The following is a 22,530-nucleotide window of genomic DNA, read 5'->3' as shown; positions in this document are numbered from 1 at the left end:
AATCTGCTTTCTTCCGAGTACACATAATTGACATGAAGATGAAATAAACACCACAACATAATAACTGTCCAACACTCACATCCCTGTTGCCTCTTCATTATTTACAACATTTTGTGCAATTTTTTTTATTAGCCAAAACCACACAGAGGGGCAAGATGGATTCGGTGAATTTCGCACATCCACCAGAAAGTGGCAGCGACAGCTAAATAATGATGTTTTTTTCCCCCTCTATCTGACATTTCCAACTTGCAACAAGACATTTTTTCCTCCCAGTCTTAGAGAAATAAATCAAAGTTCGATGATCTGGGCTCTGCGGCTTGTCACTGAAAATCAGCCCTGAGATCCTGTGCTCTCCCTGGTGCTTGGAGTGTCACTCAGCCGGCCGGGCCGGGGAGCAGGGAAATAGAGGGATTATTAGGAATCTTAAGGGGGGTTCAGCTGGTCACGGCTCCCTGGGGAGCAGGGAAAACGCTTGTGCCTCCACTCTCTCTCCCCCCACATCGCCTCCCCTGTCTCTGCCATACCTTGCTGTTTTATTTTCGGTTTTCCATACACACACTCACACACACACACACACACACACACACACACACACACACACACACACACACACACACACACACACACACACACACACACACACACACACACACACACACACACACACACACACACACACACACACACACACACATAAACTCCTGCACACACACACACACACACACACACACACACACACACACACACACACACACATGCATGCATGTAGTGACGAGTCAGAGAGAGATAAGAAAATAGAAGGACAAAATAGAGAGAGCAATAAAGTTCAATAGCGTGGGGACAGTGCAGGGCAGGTTACCTGTAACCCGGTCTGACCTGTATGTAATGCCACAGAGAAAGACTACAAACTTGGGGTCACGTCCTACAGGCTCAGTGAGAGGAGATGGGTGTCACGGTGGCTTTTGATTTGCAGTTGCCGCCGCTGCTGTTTATGTTGTGCCAGGAGAGGTTATGTTCCATCCCTGTATCACACATGCTCTTGACATTTTCTCTGTTTTACACAGTGGTAGGAATGATCAGGCTCAATACTAATATACTAATACAAGCATTTAACTGTCAAGAAAGATCAAAATATGTGAAGGAATATATCTGTGAATTTGTGTATGAAGTTCACATCCAAAGATGAGGATTACAAATTTATTTTGAATGTTATGTTAAATATTGTGCATATTTCATGAGGGTGTCACTTGTCATTCCTTCAAACAAACACACTGCATTTCTAACATTGAGATATCAAAGTGCTTCTGTCCATTGAATGTTTCGGGGTAGCTATAGATTTCAATTGCATTTCTGTTTACACTTACCCCTACACCGTACGTCGTACGCCTTCAATGAAATTCCTCGCAAATCCAATATTTCTCCAAGATGTGTTTGGGAGAACAGCCCAGGAATTTTGAAAGCGGCCCTCCGGCTAGACGTACATTTTTAATACCATTTTTATAGATAATGATAGCCCAGAACTCCGAAAGGAGACATTTGGTGGTGCTTCAGAGCAATTTCATTTGTGAATAATTCATGGTAAAGAAATGAAACTTTGACTGAATCTAATTTCAATTTAAATGTATGGAAAAGGGGAATAATGAAGGAATGAAGCGTACTCTGCAGTATAAACATTGGTCCAGATGCTTGCAGATGTTGCAGTCTCGTCTGTGTGCATAAGGTACCAGACTTAGCCCCACCAGATCACTACACATGCATTAATATGATGCCAAACGATAGACACTCCTCTTGTATCTCGTCATTTGTCTGGATAAACAGAAAATCTTCCCCATATGGCACGTTAGATTATAAGATTAGCAAAGAACAGTGTGGTTGGGTTTTGTTTTTCACGCCATAACTGTGTGTGTGTTTGTGTGTGTGTGTGTGTGTGTGTGTGTGTGTGTGTGTGTGTGTGTGTGTGTGTGTGTGTGTGTGTGTGTGTGTGTGTGTGTGGTTGTGTAGTTGTGTAATTGTGTAGGTGGGTGTTTATCTGTGTGTGTGTGTGTGTGTGTGTGATTTTGTGTGTGTGTTTATGCGTGTGTGTGATTGTGTGTGTGTGTTTGTCTCTGACCTCAAAGAGATCTCAAGGTCTTTGTGGCATTTCTCTCCTCATGTGCCATGTACCCCCCCCCCCCCACCCCCATGATGTCCATGCCTTCACTCTCACAGGTCAGTCAAAAAAAAAAGAAGCAGAGTTAATGACAATGTCAGATAGTGATCCTGGCATTTCCCCCGTTGACATCTTCAATCCCTCCCACCCCTTTTTACATTTCATATCTGCATGGGCCCCGAGCTGGGGGCCCCCTGACGAAAGGCCAGGCTGGATTAAAGTCTCAGTGAGGATGCAAGGATGTGAGCTACCTTATGGACAAGCAGGCCGCGAGGCTGGGCCGCTAAACCCCTGTCTGGGGTGGGAGTGGGGTCTCAGGCTGCTGCTAAGCTCTCATCAGTCTCGCCCTCAGTCCTCCGCAGCCTCTCCCACATCAGGGCTTGCTGACATGTAACGGCAGATTGTAATTACTTTGTCCTCTAGCTCCGTTATGTTTTTTTATTCTTCTTCCTTTTTCCTCTCTCTCTGATTGGCAATCACTAAATGATCTGTCAATGAGCATAACAGTAGAGGGGATGGATAAGCAGAGAGTGCGAGAGGGAAAGAGAGACAGATAGAAGCGGGTGTAAATCTGGGGTTTGTCGAAATGTGATACGATTTGAATGCAACCCAATCTCTTACAACAGCCAGAGTATATCTCTTTCTGAGTATTTGAACCTGCCTTTATTGCAGGTATATCTGTAAGTTATGTTTCCATTGCCTTTTCCCATACAACAGAAAGTATGATGTCGTTTTCTTTCATATTGATTCAACCCAGGAAGTGGCAGATGCGTTTTATTGGCTTAACATGTTATTCTCCCTGTTTAACATGACTCATAAGCTCTCACATTCAGCTTTTTCTCCTCCACTTCTGTGAGCCTGTTCACTCATCACTCAAAATAGCATGCATCAAAAATAGGAAAGCTCAGGTAAAACATTAATCCCAACGGCATGCAACCAGTTGTCAGATTTTCTCATTGTGTAGATTAAGTGTGTGCTCCCCACATTCCCTGCTCCACTCGTGAGGAGGGAAATGTGTTTCTTAGTCTGCAGAAGACTCCCCCCCCCCCCCCCCCCCCCCTCATCCCGTCCTCCATCACCGTGAAGGATAAGGATATCCGAGCTTCCCTTGTTAGCATGGAAAACAATGCATCTTATTATTTGGCTACGCTTCATTTCAAACTGTGAATGAGGTGGTGGTGCTGGTGAGGGGAGGTGGGGCGATAGGAAATATGTGTGAGATTACTCTGTTTAACAATTTGGTTCTGCTTAATATTGGACTGCTTTGGTTTGGTCATGGGACTGGGCGATGGCCATGGATGGGAAATGATTGAGATGCATAGCAGAGCTCATGGCTGGCTGCTTGCACTGCTAAGCAGGCCCACTTCACCATAATAGGAGGTCATCCCTGGTGGAGTGTGGAAATGTGTCTAATTAAAACAAAATGCTTCATCAAGAGGAAGGCGCCAGAGCACCGCCGCTAAAATAAATAGCCAGCAATTTCCTGAGATTCATATCCTGATAAACATCTTATTAAAACAGCCCCACTGTCTAATGGAAATGCTTTGCATTGTGGGAGTTTTTTTCCCCTTTTCTTGTCCCTCTCACTCTCTCTCTCTCTCTCTCTCTCTCTCCTCTCTCTCTCTCTCTCTCTCTCTCTCTCTCTCTCTCTTCTCTCTCTCGCTCTCTCTCTCTCTCTCTCTCTCTCTCTCTTTGTCTCTTCCTATCACTTCTAACTCCTTGGCTAATATGGACTTTATCCATTTTCCAATTCCAGTTCTTCGATATTCAGTCACCTAGCAGTGGTGTGGGCGTATAAAACACTTAGCGCTGTGGGCACAGAAACTAATTGTTCTTTCTCCTCACAACATTCTTCTCCACGCTGGATGCTCAATTATGCCACAAGAGTGTGAAAACACAAGCCATCTACACCTTTCCTTCCCTTTCTCTGTATTTGCCTTTTACATTCCTTTCATGTTTTTATTATCGAATAGTATTATTTTGTTCAATCGTCTCTCCAAGGCCAATGGCAAGCCAATAAGTAAGTCTCTGGTATTAATAGGCAACAAATCAAGCACTTAGTTTGTTTCAGCTTGGTTGTTTTGTCTGGAGCCCTGAGACCGGGTGCCTGGAGAACACAGCTGAGACACTAAGTCACTCAGAACCAGGCTCATTGCTCTGGCAGACACTGCCTGTCCTGTGTACTGTGTACCGCTTCTTCCCGCAAATAGAAATCGACTAAGCACAGTCTATTTTTTATATGTTCTCCGCCTCTTGTTACTTATCAGACTACTTAGTGCGGGAACAGTGAATTCCTCCCTCCGTGTTGAGAAGCCAAAGTGCGGAGCCATCATCAGCACTTGTCAGTGGTGAGGCGTGTGTGTGTGTGTGGCAGGCTGCTGGATCACCATGGGTGGGCCATTACTGATGTAATGGGCCACCTGTATAATGTGTGTGTGTGTTTGTGTCTGTGCATATGCACACATATACGTTGTGTGTGTGTGTGTGTGTGTGTGTGTGTGTGTGTGTGTGTGTGTGTGTGTGTGTGTGAGTGTGTGTGTAACTGAGTGGAAGTTGCATGGCAGTGGTCCCACGGGCCTCATGAGTGTGTATCCGCGGCTGCCCACTCTAACAGGTGGATGGGCGCCAGGGGAGGGGGGGGGGGTCTGGATGTCCATAATGGACCTGCTCCGAAGAACCGCACACAGAGACGTCTCCCTGGACACGCTACCCTTGCCCTGCCCTGTTTTTTAAGTAATGGAGGGGCGCTCCATACCTCCACTGGAGTCAGTCTGAGGCGTTTATTTTACCCTGAACAATACACACGTCAAAAATCAGTTCAGAATTTGTGTTCAGCAAGTGTTGAATGTGAAAGCACAGAGAATTGAATTGATACCTTTGGCTAGAGGAAGTTTCTGCTGCCTTTTTAGTATGCCGTGTTGAGTCGTGTTGCTGAGCATTGCTCTAATCAAATTCGTTTACCTTAACGGTGAGATACTGTTAAAGGCAACGGCAATGTAATGCAAGATGATTTTTCTCTAGGTAACTCTTTCCAGATTGTCTTTCTTTGGAGCATGGAGGAGCATAATAGACATGGCTGAGGAGAGAGAGGGAATGGAATGCCAGTGGAGATGTCAAGTTGCGCCGACCTCCACTCATGATTTCTTCAGATATGGCCCAAGAGGTAAGGGGGGGGGGGGGGGGGGTCGGGTGGGGGTAGCGATGTGCAGGCATCACAAGGAGCCCCTTTGAAACCTTCCAACCTGGTATGAAATCGCAGCGTGCAAGAGCACTTTGATCTGCAGGCGCTGGAGCGGCGACCCCGCGTGCTGCCCATTACCGACCCACCTCGCCGACGCCTCCACCCAGCTGACGGCTGCTGGGCTCGGTCACTCAACTGACCAGCCGTCAAATCAGCTTTTGGGGATTTGCCCACAAATTGCACCTCCCTCCTTCCGTCCCTCCCCCCTCCGCTCTCTCTATCTCCCTGCCGTCTAGACTAGGGAGAGCCAAACACACTAATTGAACAGCACACATCCCACTGAAGGCAGGGTCCTCTGGTCGTGGACTGATCTGATGGCCGGTGGGTCTTGCTTGGCGGAGTCCAAACCCTAAGTTTGGTCTGTACAGTAGGTAAGAAAGAGCGTTGTAACGTCTAGGGTGTTTCTTGACACAAACAACAGGCACCTCGAGCAGGATGACTAACCCCCGCCTGCTCCCTAATCACATGGTATCAGTAGTAAAGACAACATTAATCGTTGTGGTGGTGCTGCTTTAAGCCCTGTTTTCCTTACCATTGTTACTTTGTGTGGAAGATGATTGTCTTTACATTTCTCTTTTTAGTTCAAACATGTTTAACGTTAAATGTAATACAAAATATGTCATATTACATCTTACAAGAGTGCTTACTTTTTTCATCTTAAGCCAGCTACATATAAGCCATTGGGTGCACTATTGGACACATGGACACATGCATTCCCCATACATAGCATATCTATATATCATTTTCCACCAGAGGGGCAGAACCTTTCTGGGCAGTTCTTGGCACTATTACTCTCGATATGAATTGAGTTATGTTCCAATCAAACAAATAACGGCTTGTTCCAAACAGGGCGGAGAGTAATGGATTGAAAAAGTCTGTATTTGATTACCAAGGCCTGCCAGGGCTTGACTAAGATCCATTTGAGGGCGAGTATGGTGGAACTTCAATCTGGACACCCTCCAGCTATTGACCCTGTCTTTAAGTGGCCGCTGTGCTCTTAGTGTACTTACACACTAGTTGCCCACCTCTTCCTCCTTCCGGCAGTTTTGCAATACTTTTGATGGAGGACAACACACTAACACACACTTTGCATTATTAATGCATCAGAGGAGCTTTTTTTCTGATCAAACACAGGGGTGGTCTGCATGTGTGCGTGTCTTTGTGTGTGTGTTTGCATGCCAGCGTGCCTGTGTGCATGGACCCCATCCGCAGAATTGTAGAAGAAGGCTCCATGTCTTTCTCTCATCAACTTCTATCACATATGCCTACAAATATGTTATTATGTCTACCTCCAATCCATTCAATACGTTGGGGGATTTAGTTCGAAGATGACCCTAACCCTTAGTTAGATACAGTCGATAGAAAGATATAGACATGCTTTGAAATGAAACTCAATGTAAAGTAAAGCATCGTCCAATGTGAAAAACTCCCGGAGGAAATAATTCCTCCCCCACCCCAAGCTCTGTTACTGCGGCGGTTCTCAAAGAGGCAGCTTCACACTTGTGTCTATAGATGGCAGTATTTTAACAGAGTTGACTGGAGTGACACTCATAATAGGCGCATACCAACCACACAACTTCAGACAAATTATTGACTGTCAAGAAAGCTGTAAAGCACTATTTAGGATTGTTGTAATTACGGAGTATACTCAGATGGATGAAAATCCGCCAGAGCAGTTAGTTGAATTAGCCTAGGTGGCACTTTTATCCATCCTTTATAGGTAAACCGCTGTTTAGGTTTCCCTATTAAGAATTACTTGTAAAACGTTTAGAGTGATAAAAGTAACACATCAATGCCTGTTTAATGACATCTTCCCGGTAGGCCCTACATCTAATTTCGTCGCCGTTCTCTTCTGTAACATCAGAGCCTACCATTGGCTGCCCTTAAGTTGGATTGTGCTTGATACCAATTGATAAAAATGATATATAATCATTTTAACATTAAACAAACACATGCACAGGCCAATATGATATACTAGTTCAGAATAAATATTAGCAAAATATGAATTTATCTTTAAGGTGTAAGCTAACCCCCTTTTTCAACTGTTGGTTTGTTTAATTGCGTTTGGACAGAGGGCGTGTTACCCATCGACCCATACAGGTGTTATCCCCATGGTTACCACTCAAGTCAGGGCAATTCGTTATACATGTTTGTTTCAGCTACGAGTCGTTGTATGAGTATGAGCGTTATGATGAGCGAGGTTCTATGTGAAATGGTTAAACTTGTGTCCAAGTAGCTCAGCCCTGTGTCTTTGATGGACTGAGGTCCGCACGTCCGCGCGCAGCGTGGCACGCGCCCCCTCGCTGTCTCTTGTACCTTCGTCGTGACGTCATTATCATAACGGCACCTGAGTATTTCTCGACCGAGTCCAACGGCTTGGCGGAGACTGGTAAATACGACGAATTTCACATCAAAATCACCGTATTACTTTTGCAACTTTGACAAAAGGTAACACCAGCCTAGGCCCTCATTGTTCTGACGTGACCATAGAAGACAGAATTACAACTTTAAACAGAAATGGTTTGGGGTTCACTGGCACTTTAATTTAAAAGTACGAGCGGCGACGGTTTAGGCAGAGAGCGGGAGGGGGCTGGCTCTAAACCCGAACTGTAGTAGCATGTGCGGGCGGTAGTCTGCACTACTGTACACGGTGGTGGTACTTGCGGGTTTAGCGCCACAAAGCTGTCAGTCTCGGCAGCCCTGTGAGAAGAAGGCGGGGTGCTCGTTTTGAACCAACCTCGTGAATCACAACACCGGACCGCGGACAGCCAGCCAGACGCACAGACATTCAGGTTGTAGAGTAGCTGAGAGAGGCTTTTCTTCTGGGGGAACTACTGAAGGAATGTGCGTCGCATCGGCACAACGTTGTTGCGTGAGGAACTGAGGTAGACGGGTCGGTTTCCAGACGTCAGAGTCTCTCGAAGTTAAGCGCTCAATGACCGGACGTAGATGATTAATTATTGTATATAACTCCGCGTAGTTGTGGTGGAGTGACAGCCGAGGGAACAGGGTGCAGGCTGCATGAATGAAACGCCGCCGCCGCACGAGCAGCTCGCTTAAGGGTATAATATCGCATTTTTCTAGGAATTGAAAGGGAACTACATCTTCTACATCTTCAGCATCTGTGAGGAACATCGTGGTGCCAGACTTTCGTCCTCTGGATCTGAGCATCAGTTTCTGTAGCAGCCACGCTGGAGGGAATTACTCAGAAACCCAGCTGGAAATAAGAGGTAAGGTCGAAACGGTTGTTGTACAGTAACCACCCACCTACCCTGGGTTTTGCTTTATTTAAATACTCCAATGATGGAGTAGCCCTGCTAGTAGCCCTAATGGATTGTGTGTAAGGGATGATTTAGGGAAGCCTTCCACTGCGGAGGACCAGCTGATGAAGGGGCATCGTTTATGGGGCCGGGGTTGTCAGCAGAGAAAGCAGCACATATTGTGGAGGATTATTTGTGGTTGTGGCTCTTTACCGCAATCCCATTGTGTAGTTTGTAATTCGCGTTATTTAATGTATGATTATTCAAATCAAACCCAATTCTTTCGATCCAGTCATTTGTGATTTTTGTCCTACTGAAAAACAGTGTTGAATTTTTCTGGCCATTGTAGCCTTTTTTTTAATGCCATAATTTTAATAGAACCACCAATAAATACTCAATCACGCTAAGCGTTGTGACATATTTGAAAATTGTTCAATGGGGGTGAATGTTTAGTTTGACAAATACATTGGTGCTATACTCGCTTGACTGTAACATAGGCCTATTGTCAATAGCAGTAAATATCCCAATCATTTTGCCTTTTTGAAAATCACTGGGAACCTAAAGATCTGTGCACCACATACGTGCAGGCTCTATATCGGAGATAATAACCGTGACAGACCGATGGTGTTATAACCAGTGACATTGCAACAAGTGATTTTTTATTTATTTGATATTAATATTTGAATGCGCTTGAACCGTCCAGAATGTTCAGACTTGTCCTGTGTCGAAAAGGTCAAAGCTGCCAAACACTATTTTGAAGTTTAAATATACTTTCTCTCTATTGCAAGAATCGAAGCAATTATGTTCATTAGGTACCTGGAAATATAGCAAAATACAAAAAATATGTGGCTTAGCCTCAATCATATAAGATTTCCAACTCTCCTTTTAGTAACTCGTCTGTCGACCAGCAGATGCACTCACACGTCTTTGCCTCAATGCCAGCGCACGTCAAGCGCATATTATGCAGTTAGACCACTCCAAAGAAAATAGATGCTGCCTTAAGTAGAAAATTGCTTTGCATTTGCATGAAAATAACTTGCAATCTGCAGCCATGGCTGACGGAGAGCATATTAATTCCCCGGACCGTGCAATCAAACCCCAGTTTCTTTTTTGGTAAAACCTGTGTATCAGTAGCATGACCTTCTCACATCATTATTTTAATATCCGTCTCCATAGCGAAACATCCGCTTGACCCCTGAAAGGCAAAGCAGCCACCACTCGCCAGGGTGAAAATTGCTGCCTTGGTAGAACAAACCGGCACTCAGCTCGGTTTGATGATCACATACTGATTATGCTCACCTAATTAACTCCAGTTTAATGAAAAGCCATACACTGATAGATAGGGCTACAGCCTTGCAATCAGTGTGTCGGACCCAGTTGGCCACGAAAGGGCAATTTTGTGGACTATTGTGGACAATTCTATTAGATCGCTTTGAGTTCAGTTAAACGTGTCTAGAAGTCTTGATTTCTATCAATTCGTTTTCTTCCTCTATTGAGGCAGATTGTCTATATGAATTGTCACCATCTACCTGATTATAAGATTAAAAGCAGCCAGGTGTATCAGGTATTTTGAAAGTGGTTTCAGAAATTGAATATTATTTCAGAAAGCAGTGGAATGACTCCAGTTTCGGACCAGTGGAGAATATGAGTTAAAGATTAGCTATTCTGCTGCTTTACCGTACTTCAAAGGCCCTTTGAGGAGATGCAGTCCGACAAACTTCCATCCAGCAGCGTCTGACGGGAGGCTGGGTGTTCCTCGGTCTAAACCACCATCACCACAGCCACCATCACCATCGCCATCAGCCCTCTTTATTTCCAGCCTATTTGCATGGCAACTACAGCAGTATTTTGTTTAATTGAGTTAGGCCTGCAAGTCGTTTGACACTGAGCCCACTGCTCTCTGTGTCCAGATGGAATGATGTGTCCATTAACCATTGAATTGCCGGGGATGGAAAAGACACAATTTGAAGTTGTCTTTTATTTGAACTTTATATGAGCATTATGACCTCCTGCATTCCCATCATTCACACACCCACAAACACACCCAAACACTCACCACAAACACACAAACACACCGCAGTCACAAAAACAACAGCAGACACACACACTGACTGGAGAGTGTGGCACAAGAGCGTCCTCTGTCGATAAAAAAAATAACTTGGTTGGCTACCAACCCTCCTCTCCCCTTGCCTTTTACAAGTCCCCAGTATGATCATCATGTCTTACCTCACCACTTTCTCTCAATGAAGCGGGGGGGGGGGGGGGGGGGGGTTTGCTGTGTCAGTACCGGCACACCCACACTCACACACACACACTCAAAGAGTTAAACACACCCACACTCACACCCACACACTCAAAGAGTTAAACACACACACACACACACACACACACACACACACACACACACACACACACACACACACACACACACACACACACACACAGCACACACAGGCACACACACGCACAGACACACACACACACACACACACACACACACACACACACACACACACACACACACACACACACACACACACACACACACACACACACACACACACACACACACATCCCTGAGGCTCCAGACTCACCCCTTGTTTAACGTGAGAGATTTTGACAAGTTGCTATGCATGCAGGCGGAATCCATGACCTATTTCCTAATGAGTGAACAGTGCACGCGGTGGCTGTGCATTCGGCAGGACGCGTCTCCCTCTCTCCTTAGAGCAAGTACCCACAAATGCCTCCCATGACCCCCCCCCCCCCACACACACAAACGCACACACATCACACGCAGTCTCATCCCAACTGTCTCCCTCTCTCTCTCCCTTTTCTCTACAACTTTGCGATTCTCTCCAACTCACACACTCATACAACCCGACACACACACTCACACAGTCCCGCACACACACACTCACACGTCCTCGCACACACACACACATCCCTGCACACACACCCTCACACATCCCCGCACACACACACTCACACATCCCCGCACACACACACTCACACAGCCCCGCACACACACACTCACACAGCCCCGTACACACACAATCACACATCCCCGCACACACACACAACCACACACACATCCCCGCACACACACACTCACACATTCCTGCACACACACTCACACAGCCCCGCACACACACATTCACACAGCCCCGCACACACACACTCAGACAGCCCCGCACACACACACTCACACAGCCCCGCACACACACTCACAAAGCCCCGCACACACACACTCACACAGCCCCGCACACACACACTCACACAGCCCCGCACACACACTCACACAGCCGGACACACACACTCACACAGCCATAAACGAACACACATGCACGTTTGCGTAACAAATTCCAATGGACACCACTATACACAGTATTACACACACAGAAATACACAGATAGATAATGCCACTCTTTGTGCGTTCAATGAATCTCATAGCCGTCAGCCCCCCTCCACCCCCTCTGCTGTTTCCTATCTGCCTGAGTGTACAAACAGCCTGTGAGTGTTTGTTTTAATGCAATTCCCCTCCCGTCTTTCCTCACTGTGGGCTGTTTATCTGAACCTCTCAACCGTCCAGCTGTCACAACAGAGATCTGAATCTCCTTGACCCACGCACACACACACACACACACACGCGTTCCACTCACCCAGCTATGTCATGTGGCTGTGTGTGTGCATGTGTCAGTCAGTGTGCTTAGCCTCGGAGGGTGAGCTTGCGTGTGAGAATTGACATTGGTGGGGGGGGGGAATTGGATTCAGCCGTGACATTGATCAAGCGGGGTTTAGCCAGGGGGAACATTTAGTCTGAAAACAGTCGTCTCAACCTAGTGGAGGAGCTCAACCATCTCTCTACTTATCACACTCATTAAACCGCCCGCTCCCTCTCTCTCTCTCTTTCGCTCTCTCCCATACACCCAGTGCCTCTAGGTCTGCTCGCTCTCCTATAGATAATAACTAAACAAGTGGGCGGGGTGACGGAGAGGTGTTGGTTTCATTCCAGTGGTCTGATTGGACTAAGGGCCAGCTAATTAGCCCATTGAAAGTCGGTTCAAGTCGGTGTCATGACTGTTATGGGCAGTGACCGCGGGGTTAGTGTTAGAGGAGGGGGGGGGGGGAGTATCCCTCATAGTTTATTTTGCGACACCCAGCGCAATTCAGCCATGGACAGCTAGCTGTTCTTGTGAGGAACAGGTTTACTTCCAGCATGTGTCACATATCAGAAGCAGGGCGGGCTTCTGTTGGGCCAGCAGGGGGGGATGTACCTGTACCTGTTCCCACTAATCAGCTTTGTGGAGTCATCTACATAAAGCCTATTAATATGCTGCTATGAATTACGTTGTTGCCTAGATCAAGCTCATAAGCATCACAATGCACTACAGTGAAATCCTTTGATTGGCTAATGCAAAGAAAATTCTATATGTTAAATTGTATACATAAGAGGCCACAGGGGCTACGTTTAATTGTCCAGCCATGCCTGCTATTGCCACTTTCATCATCTTGAGTGGTTGTGTGTGTGTAGCCTTCAGTGAATTACTGAATCGTTGAAACCATTTCAAATTGATGGCTACAGGCCACTACATTGTTAAGTAGCTGCTTTCTCGGTATGAGCAACACACATCACAGAGGGCAAAAATCAATGACACTCCCCTGTATTACAATTTTCAGCACTATACAGTACCTCAAAGCTAAATGTTATATTTTCAGGGCAGGAAAAGCACTCTGGTGCAACAGATCTCCCTTCCTCCCCGTCTAACACACGCAAGGCAATACGTGGGTTTGTCCGACCACTTGGGCCAGGACACCGGCCCCCCTCCTGATGTATTGACCGTTCTTTGTGTGCTAGAGAATGTGAAAGCATGTGCGTCCCAGCTGGCCTCCTCCAGCCGGTCTCCTCCCGCCACTCTCCGCTCATAAGAACGGACAGGGGGTGGAACGTAAGCGTTGTCCTCTGCTGGGCGGCACCAGACCCTGACGGGTCCTGTCCTCCTCACTGTGGACGGCAGTGGGCTACCGATGAACTCCTCTGCACCCTCTCACTCTCACCCCCTCCTCCCCCCCAGCCGATGCCTGGCAGTTTGCTGAAACAAAACCCTTTGTCTGACCGCTCAATCCAACAGATGGAGAAATGGACAGTAAACGGCTGATGAGCCAGAGAGACGCAGAGAATGAGAGAGAGAGAAACCGGGAGAGACAAATATAGAGAGGCCTAAACTAAAGGAATTTACTGGAGCATGGCAGCTAGGGGGGTGTCACACTGCCCCACTGGGCAAATCTTAAATGTTGCCTTGAGAGGAGACAGGAGAGGATGAGGAGGACGACGACGCCTAGAAGAGAGGAGCTGGAATGCGGCCTCCTCATGAGGGCCCTCCAGGGCCGGGAAGCCTTTATCAAGATGTTAATGGAACTGTCGTCATGACGCGCTTCCGTCGGACTGGATCCTTCGCCTCTTCCTTCCAAGCATCTCAATCCTTCCGTCACAGTCGTCAGCCCCCGCCGTCCCTCCCCCACGGGGACTGTTTAGACATTCATACCCGCATTCCCCCTGCTCAGACACCCTCCCTCCTTATCTGATGCCTGCTGTCACAGGCCTGTGCTATCCGTTGCCACGTGTAACTAAATTACGCGATGGCACCGATAACGGCGGCCGTCCTGGCACCGGGCACAACGGAATAACACGTCTGGCTGTGTTGTTTGTTTGTTTGTTTTCTGCTGATTTCCATGCCGGTTGGATGTCAGCCTGTCAGACCAGCGTGCTGTGAGGCTTTCTGATGCTATTCCCTCACAACCTTTTTATTATGGCGGTTTTGGTGGCAAAATGTGTTGACTCAATTGGCCTCGCCCCCCAGAACTCTTTAACTACAACCCCTACTGCCCTGTTTGAAACGGCCTAAAGGGCTTAGCAAAGCAACCGCAACAATACAAGAGACATAAAGAAACAGGGAAGCGCGGGGAAGACCAAGAGCTTTACATTCAAATGCCCTGACTTATTTTGTCCTCATGAAAGAAGTGAAGTGCATTGTCTCTACACCGCTTTCCCTTCTTTTACAGCCCTCTGAATGTAAGTCAGTTTAGCCTGGCACCATCAATAATCAATTAGCTGGTGTCATGGTTGGATATGGGTTTTTTTGTGCGAGGGGAAGTTGACAATAAGTGAGCAACAAAAGGACGCGGTTGAGAGGGGGGAAGAGGAGGAGGGGGAACCTGCTTCAGATGCCAGGGGGCAGCTGTCTCTGCCAGATGACCATGGGTTTTGTGTGGTGGTAGATACGTGTCTTTGAGCGGGTGCATCAAATGCAATTTTTGTTGAAGTGCCGGTTGCATGTTGCTTTCTTTGTCCGGGTGCTAGGTTCCCTATGCCTATTCTGCATATGTATAGTGTGTGATTGCACGTGTGTGTGTGTGTGTGTGTGAGTGTGTGTGTTTGCGCACATTGGTGTCCGAGTGTCCTTTTGTGAGGGCCTGCCAATTCATGGTAAACATCTAGGGCAACCACAAACATTCAAACATGTCTCGCTGCATACACCGCCCCCTGGTGATGCAGATGCCTCCTCCTGCCATGGTCGCCATGGTTACAACCGACAAGGGGCAAAGGCATTACTTGTCTAGTCTGCTCATGTGCCGCTTAGAAGCATCGCCAAGGGCAGCTTTGTCTCTCCGCGATAACAACCAGCACTCCTAGCCTGTGACAGCCATGAGCTCACTTTTTCAAAAGCACTGCCTTTCTCCTATAGGACTTAAAGAGTGTAGTCAGTCACAGGTATGGAGCACAGCCAACTGGGACAATGTATTTGCATTAACTAAATTCCTCTTTTAACAGTCTGTTTTGCCTTCCCTCTCAATTGGTGCCTGCTGCCTGGCGGTGTGGTCTGGGGTTTTGAGTCAGCGCTCAGCCCCTTATTTCCCCTTGCCTGGTCCTGTTGCTCGCACCGGCTCATTGACATGTAGCCACCTGCATCAAGAACGTCCACATTGTTACTATTCTCTAGTCAGCCGCGGCCTTATCTGGCTTCAGAACGCCTCTCCCCTCATTGGGAGGGACGACCTCCACACAGCCCCACGGTTCAGTTGAAAAGAGAGGCAGAGATGCATTCCAACTCCCTCTGTTCCACATGCATCTGGACATGCATCCTCTGATAAACACCGTTGTAGACAAGAGATACACTGGAATAAGCAGATGATGAAAGACGATGAAAGTACTTTTTTAAAATCTGGTTCTTCATCATAGTGTCGGCTGTAGTGTCTTGTCTTTCTACATTTGAACCCTGCATTAGGGTTAACTGCCTCCTGAATAATTCAGCTGCTTCCAACGCAATTAAGACTTCTTTTTTTTTTTTACTGGCACGTTTAGAAATTATGGGTATACAAGGTTTGTGAATGTGGGTATTTGGGAAATGGCTTTTATGTAAAAAAATATATTGTCTGGTGTTACTTCCTTTGAATTTGCCACTGTGTCCAGATAAGGCGAAATTACTGCATTTCATGTTTATGCATGAACGCATGGTGTGCAAATGGGGATAGGAGGTATTAACAAAAACGGGAAGCTCTCACTAATTCTGGGCTGTGCACTGGTTTTCTTGACTACATTTCGGGGAATGGCAAAGAGCACTTACAGACTTGTTATTTTATGTTTTGCAGTTTTTTGCAGAGTGACACAGACCTGAACCTTGTGACTTTTCCTCTCTTCCCATGAGCCATGTGGAACTAGAAAACCATGTCAGAAAAAATAGGGGAACTCTTCCAGTCACTCGTGTCTGACTTAGATAAAGTTATCTCTTAATGGCCGCTGTTAATAATAAATAAACCAAACTAGGCTCTCTGTAACATTGTGCCCCACACAAAAAGCTGATATTTGTTCCTGTCTTGCCAAACATGATCAAGATAAATCCATTGCGCTGGGAAGTTAGTTGTGTGTATTTCCCCGCGTCTGCTTCCTAGTGTGCCCTTTTGCTGGTAACAAGGAAACAATGCTTTAGCTCAGCAAAACAGAAGGCTCTCTCGTAGGGAGAGAAAGACATCCTCCTGACACTTTTATAACCAATTAAACGTGGAACATGACAGCGGCACATTCAATAGGACTGCGCTTGACGCAAAGAACACGTTCAACCTATGTATTTTTGCTTGTGCTGTGCCAAATAAATGATCTCTCAAGAAATGTGCTGCATCATGTATAATGCAAAGCTGAATGGCAATGTCAAAGGCATTGTCTGCCTTAATCCTGTAGTTTTTTAATAGAATGACGGCAGCAAACTAGGGGGTTCCAAGACAATTATGCTAAGTGTGACAGCCCCGAGTCCAGGGGCAGGAGACTTGAATTCCCGGTATTGTCCATGGAGATGTTGATCAAATATGAAAGGTTTGCATGCCCGAGGGAGACTGAGGGGGGGGGGGGGGGGGGGGAGCCGGGCAGGTTTGTGCTTGAAAGGAGTGAATGAACATCTTCTCATGTCTTAATCTGCAACAGTTGGGGGATTTACAGTAGGGGCTAATGCTGCTAAAGTGGAGGGTCTACACAGAAGGTAGGTTCACTAATTCACTTCTTTCTCATGATCACAGAGGTGGATTTACCCTCAAACATGTTTGTTTATCCTCCCTTACGGAGGGGAACATTGATTAGAGCAGGACATTTATGCTTGTGGTTTTCCTCCGTTTGTCAAAGATTGTGGGAACATTGTTCACAGAGGCTGAAAGTGATTTGCAAGATCCTCGTATTGCTTTGGCTGATCCTGCCAGACTTGAACATGGATTATGCAGACGTTGACCTGTAAAGTGAAGCATTTTATTAGAATGCATGGTAGCATGTAGCAGGCATTCAACTTCTATACAGCATATAATTCTGAAACAATAGCTTCGATTGAAGTTTCCAATTCCTTTTAGTGAGTATTTCTCAGGAAAATAATGCTCCACTCGAGTCGACACAGAAACGGTTTGACGGTTAACTGAAAAAGTTAAGAATACTCTAACGGATGAGCACAATTAGCCCATCACTCTTGTTTATTCTTGTAACACTTTTTCGTTTTGACCTCTTCTATCCGAGTCTTCAAAGCTGACAATTAACGGCTCAGATCACACCGAATCACACACACACACTGATCTGTCACCTCATCTTTGCTTCTCTCAGCTCTTTCTTTTCCCTGTTACCACGTAGGGTGGGGTACGTTAAGAGAATGTACTGTGTGACGTGTGCTGGAGGGACGTTGGAACCCAATTTCCACTCACCTGTCGTTCGGCAGCCTGGCCCCCTTTAGACAAACGCAATGGGTTTTTCTGAGCTTCTGAAACGGTTTGAAACAGGTAGAAGCCGTTGGGCAATGTGCCAGTGTTGACATAGGCCCGGCTGACATTAGTCGACAACATGCAAAATACTAACAAACTCAGGCTGCTGTGTTTTTCACAACCCCCCCCCCCCCTCTCAAAGACACAAAAACATACAGACACACATCCATATATCTATACAGACACACAAACATGCCCAGGCCTCTTTGTTGATGAGTCTTATAAAGCATGTCTGTGTTAGCTTTGCTGTGTTTTTACAGTACAAGGCAGAAGCCTGTTCATGAGGAGAGCAGATATGCAGTGTGTCTGTAGGTCCCTTGGGCACTATTCGTCAAGATTAACATGCCCGCTTCTTTCCCAACACTTCTTACCATTGCCGCCAATCAAACACACTGGAAAGCGACCAAAAGGACCTACAAAATTATTACATCAATATTTCTTTGTTATGTATGACATTGTTGTTTTCCTTGCTTTGGGGCTGGTTATTAATTGTAATTTCATGCCTAATTTACTCTTTGTGTTGAACAGCGTCCCCAATACCAGTATTCTGCGTTGTTTCTTCCTGTACCTATTAACCGTAAAGGGGTCTTCATTAGGTAGAGAGGAGGAGCAAGAGGAGCAATTGAATTACATAGAGGGGTTATGACGTCAAGCTGCATTAGAGAGCACCTTTAAACGTCCCCGCACTGGACGAGGTGATGACTCATGTAGAATTCATCTCAATGAGATGACACGACATCCTCCAAATGATACGACTCTCTGCACTTATGATTGAATTAATGACCAAGTAGTGGAATCCACGTGGTGGGATGGATGAAAGAAAGGGCGATCGAGGGGAATATACTGTCGTCTCAGGTTCCTGTAGTGTAGGCCATGCTAAGCTCCTCCCCCGAACCATCAGGGGTCACCAGGAGGTCACTGCGAGTGGCACTCAACGGGCTGACCCCAGCGGCATCGTGTGCGTGTTGACGCACGGCATCCACAGTCTGCGGTACAAAGAAAATAACCAGACACACACACACACACACACACACACACAGAGGAAAGCCAGAGGTCTGTGATTGTCTCGCATGCCACTTAGTCATACAGGAAGGAGCGGAGGGAGCAGTGGAGGAAAGGGAAGGAATGAGGGAGGGAGGTAGGAAGGAACCGGAGGGCAAGGCCTGCCCTGAGAACCCTGGAGTAGAAAGAGGCCGTAGCTTTGCTGTAGCTTAGGTTCACCATTAAAATACGAATGAGTTAGCATGCAAAGGCACTGTTGTTGAATGCTCCAATAGCCATTTGAACCAAATAAACCTCCTAAACTATCTCCTGCTAGCGCTAGTCAGACGGAGCTAGACCGAGTTAGTCGAAGCGAAACAAGCGAACGCCCGCTCTAATTAGTTCACTTCAGCGTGTCTGCATTCCCTGGCTGCTTGTGTTTACACTGCTGATGAAATGCTGAATGAAGCCTTTTTTTTTTCAGTTTCTTCTTTCCCTTCCCTTTTAACCCTCAGAGCATTACGTGTTCTCTACGGCACGAGGCAGTCGATTTTTATCGTTTCTTTCTTTCCTGTTATTGCGCTTTCTCACTGGAGTGTGATTATATGTTTTGCCCAACGATTCAGTCTGAGGCGGGAAAGCGGCAGCGGCTAGCCGTGCTGTTTTGTTTGGCTCAGAGATTGACTGCTGAGCTTCAGCTCCATGTTTTATAGCAGCAGACCTCCCCCCCCTCCCCCTTCACTTTCTTTAAATTCCAAGTAATTGTGGCGCGAGGCACAAATGCTGCTAGGGTTACATGCGCTTGTTGCTGTGTGTTTAAACTGACTCTATAAGCGAACAGGCATTAATTTCATCATGTCCGCCACCGCTGCCACCGCTGCCGCCTGCTTATCACTAAAAGGTTTTTGGTTTTGGCTCTCGATTTGAAGAAAGCGAGGCAGTTCTTTGCCGTGTGCTAGACTGATCCCCAGACCTTGGCGGTATGGCCTGATGGCGTTGTGGAGCGCATTGGAGCCACACAGCCTCGTTGTGCAGGAAGGTTAGCGTGATGTAAAGGCAACGCCACAGTGAAATCTCAGTATTTCAGGGGGGTGGGGGTTGGGGGGGAGCTCGGCCTGGTCATAGTGGTCAGCCATAAACTACAATTCAGTTCAATTGCTGTGATTTATTCTCAGTCATTATTACTCTGTTCTCTGGCTTTTTACTGCTGTCACCCCCCATTCTTGATGATGGGGTTCCTTTTTTCTCCCTCGATCCTTTCTAAGTCTATGTCTCTCTCTCTCTCTTTTTCTCTCTCGCTCTCTGTCCCTGAGTTGGGCCATTGCCTCTCTCTCTCTCTCTCTCTGGGATCGAGTCCCAGTCTCCCTTACTTCCTTAACAATGCTAATTTTAATCATCTCTCCAGCACAGATTAGTCTTTGATCAAAATGAACCGCTTTCCAGGAGGCGTGTTTGAGCTTGTGTTCGTGTATGTGCGGGTGTGTGTGTGTGTCTCTGAGTGTTTGAGTATGTGAGTGTACGTGCGTGTGTGTGTGCGGGTGTGTGTGCGAGTGTTTGCATGTGTGCGTATCTATGTGGGTCTCAGCGTGTGGGTGTGTGCGTGTGTGTGTGTGGGTGTGTGTGTGGACGTACACACTTGACTTCAACAGTCAACGGGAGAGTTTAGTTTGGATGAGCCTCCATAGGCCCCCCCATGTTTGCTCAATTATACCCATGGTCCTAGAGCCCCCCCCTCCCCATCCCCTCCCCATCCCCTCCCCGCTTAGGTTTTCCCACCTGGCATATTACATGATCTGCACTCCAAGTATTGTATGAAGAAGAATGACCAGCTAGTGTTACCGAAGGCCCAGGCAGCCGTTGATGTCGTTGTGCTGCTTCTTCCTAAAGCAGATAGGACAGCTTCCATGTTGGCAGGTCCCCTGTGCTGCCCTTGTTACACTCTTTCATCTCACACCAGCGTTAAAATATAGCCCTGATAACCATCCAAATGCTGCGGTCCCATCCCTCTTTTGACTGCCGGGCTGCGGCAGTCACTGGGTCTGGTGCCTAATAATTGTAGCAAAATGACTAAACTACAATCTTGAGTTGTGAGCTATTTCAGACATAGCGTCTACTAGTATGAGGAACTCAAACTCAAATTCAAGGGTGTTGAAAATAGCTCTGAGAGAGATATACACACAAGTTGGTACAAGTGACATTTGGATATACCAGAATACCGACGCTGTGGTAGAGTGAACATACTCACTGTGTTCAGGATATGGAAGCTACAGAATCAGGAGAGCTATCTCTTTCCTGCCTCTGCTCTCATAGACCCATGGGATTAAACACAGGGGCTTTTTCTGGTGTGGTTGATTGGTGTGTGTGCTCTTGTGGTTGTGTGTGTGGGGGTTTGCTACAGTACCTCTCTCTGTCTCCCACAAACACACATAAGCACACACAAACGCACGCACCCACGCAAGCACGCAGGAAAACACACACACACACACACACACACACACACACACACACACACACACACACACACAGACACAGACACAGACACAGACACACACACACACACACACACACACACACACACACACACACACACACACACACACACACACACACACACACACACACACACATACTGTGTAAGACTTCTGTACATGTATTGGCCCATATCTCCAGCAGGTAATAATGACTAACAGATAGCTGGGTCTAGACTCTAAAGCAAACACAACAGGCTAGTAATGACCTGTAATGTTCCACCTCTAATGTTAAATACGTTAGAGCCCAGGAAATTATAGTCTACGATAATTCCCAAAAAGCTCTCTCTCTCTCACTCTCTCTCTCACTACCTTCCTAGGGGCCTGCGTGCGACTAGTAACACAGTTCTGCATGCTTATCTCGTGACTGGCTATACTAATGCTTGAACAAGGCGCCGCCGTTATGTCCACACTCAAGACTTCAACCTCTCCATCTAAAGTGAATAATGCAGGGCTCAGAAGCTACTCTGCCCATAGACTGTGTTTCTGCCCGAGCCCTCTAGGTCGTCATGACATTCATAAACCTACCCCGTCTCCCTCGTCTCCCCCCCTCCCCAAGCCCTTCCCATCTTCCAGCCCCGAGCCCCCACATCATGCAGGGAAGGGAGGAGGGGATGTGTGACAAATCTGTCTTCGATAGCCTGCTAGCAAGTCTCTGAGCAGTTATATGGGCTATATATCTTGCATTCTTGCGGTTAGAAAAGAAAAAGAAAAAAGGAAATGGACCATGGACAAAAGAAGTGCCTGACCTCTGTTATTCCAATGGCATTATGTAACCACATAAATACATTAGACATGTTAGACAAGTGTTACTCTTTAGATAAGTAACTATGATGTACCGCTCTCTCTGAGACCTTACATGCAGAGGAAAAGCTGCTCCTACGGGGCTGGGTGTCACAGGAAGCCGGGCGCTGCTGATTTTCCACCCCGTACTGGCCAGCGCTCCGTCCTGTGAGTGGTTCACACGGAACAGGCCGGAAGGCATGAATGTGCACTTCAGCGCTGAGCTAGCCAGCTAGCCAGCTAGCCAGCTAGCTCTGGTTCCCTGTCATCCATCCTATGCTGTTCTATCATGAGGGCTATCAG

At 46.8% G+C, this 22,530-nt stretch overlaps 1 protein-coding gene across 1 annotated transcript in view; it reads left to right on the top strand.

Moving 5' to 3' along the window:
- The first annotated feature begins 7,768 nt into the window (after positions 1–7,768).
- plxna2 (plexin A2) overlaps positions 7,769–22,530 on the top strand; it is a 188,233-nt gene continuing 173,471 nt past the window's right edge. Inside the window, exon 1 of the mRNA XM_030369078.1 lies at positions 7,769–8,620. The gene's annotated coding sequence lies outside the window, so the exon portion shown is untranslated. The remainder of the gene's footprint in view (positions 8,621–22,530) is intronic.

Source organism: Gadus morhua, chromosome 1 (genome assembly GCF_902167405.1).
Source record: "Gadus morhua chromosome 1, gadMor3.0, whole genome shotgun sequence".
NCBI lineage: Eukaryota > Metazoa > Chordata > Actinopteri > Gadiformes > Gadidae > Gadus > Gadus morhua.
The sequence above is the reverse complement of the archived record's forward strand: the minus strand, read 5'-3'. Positions and strand labels throughout refer to the sequence as shown.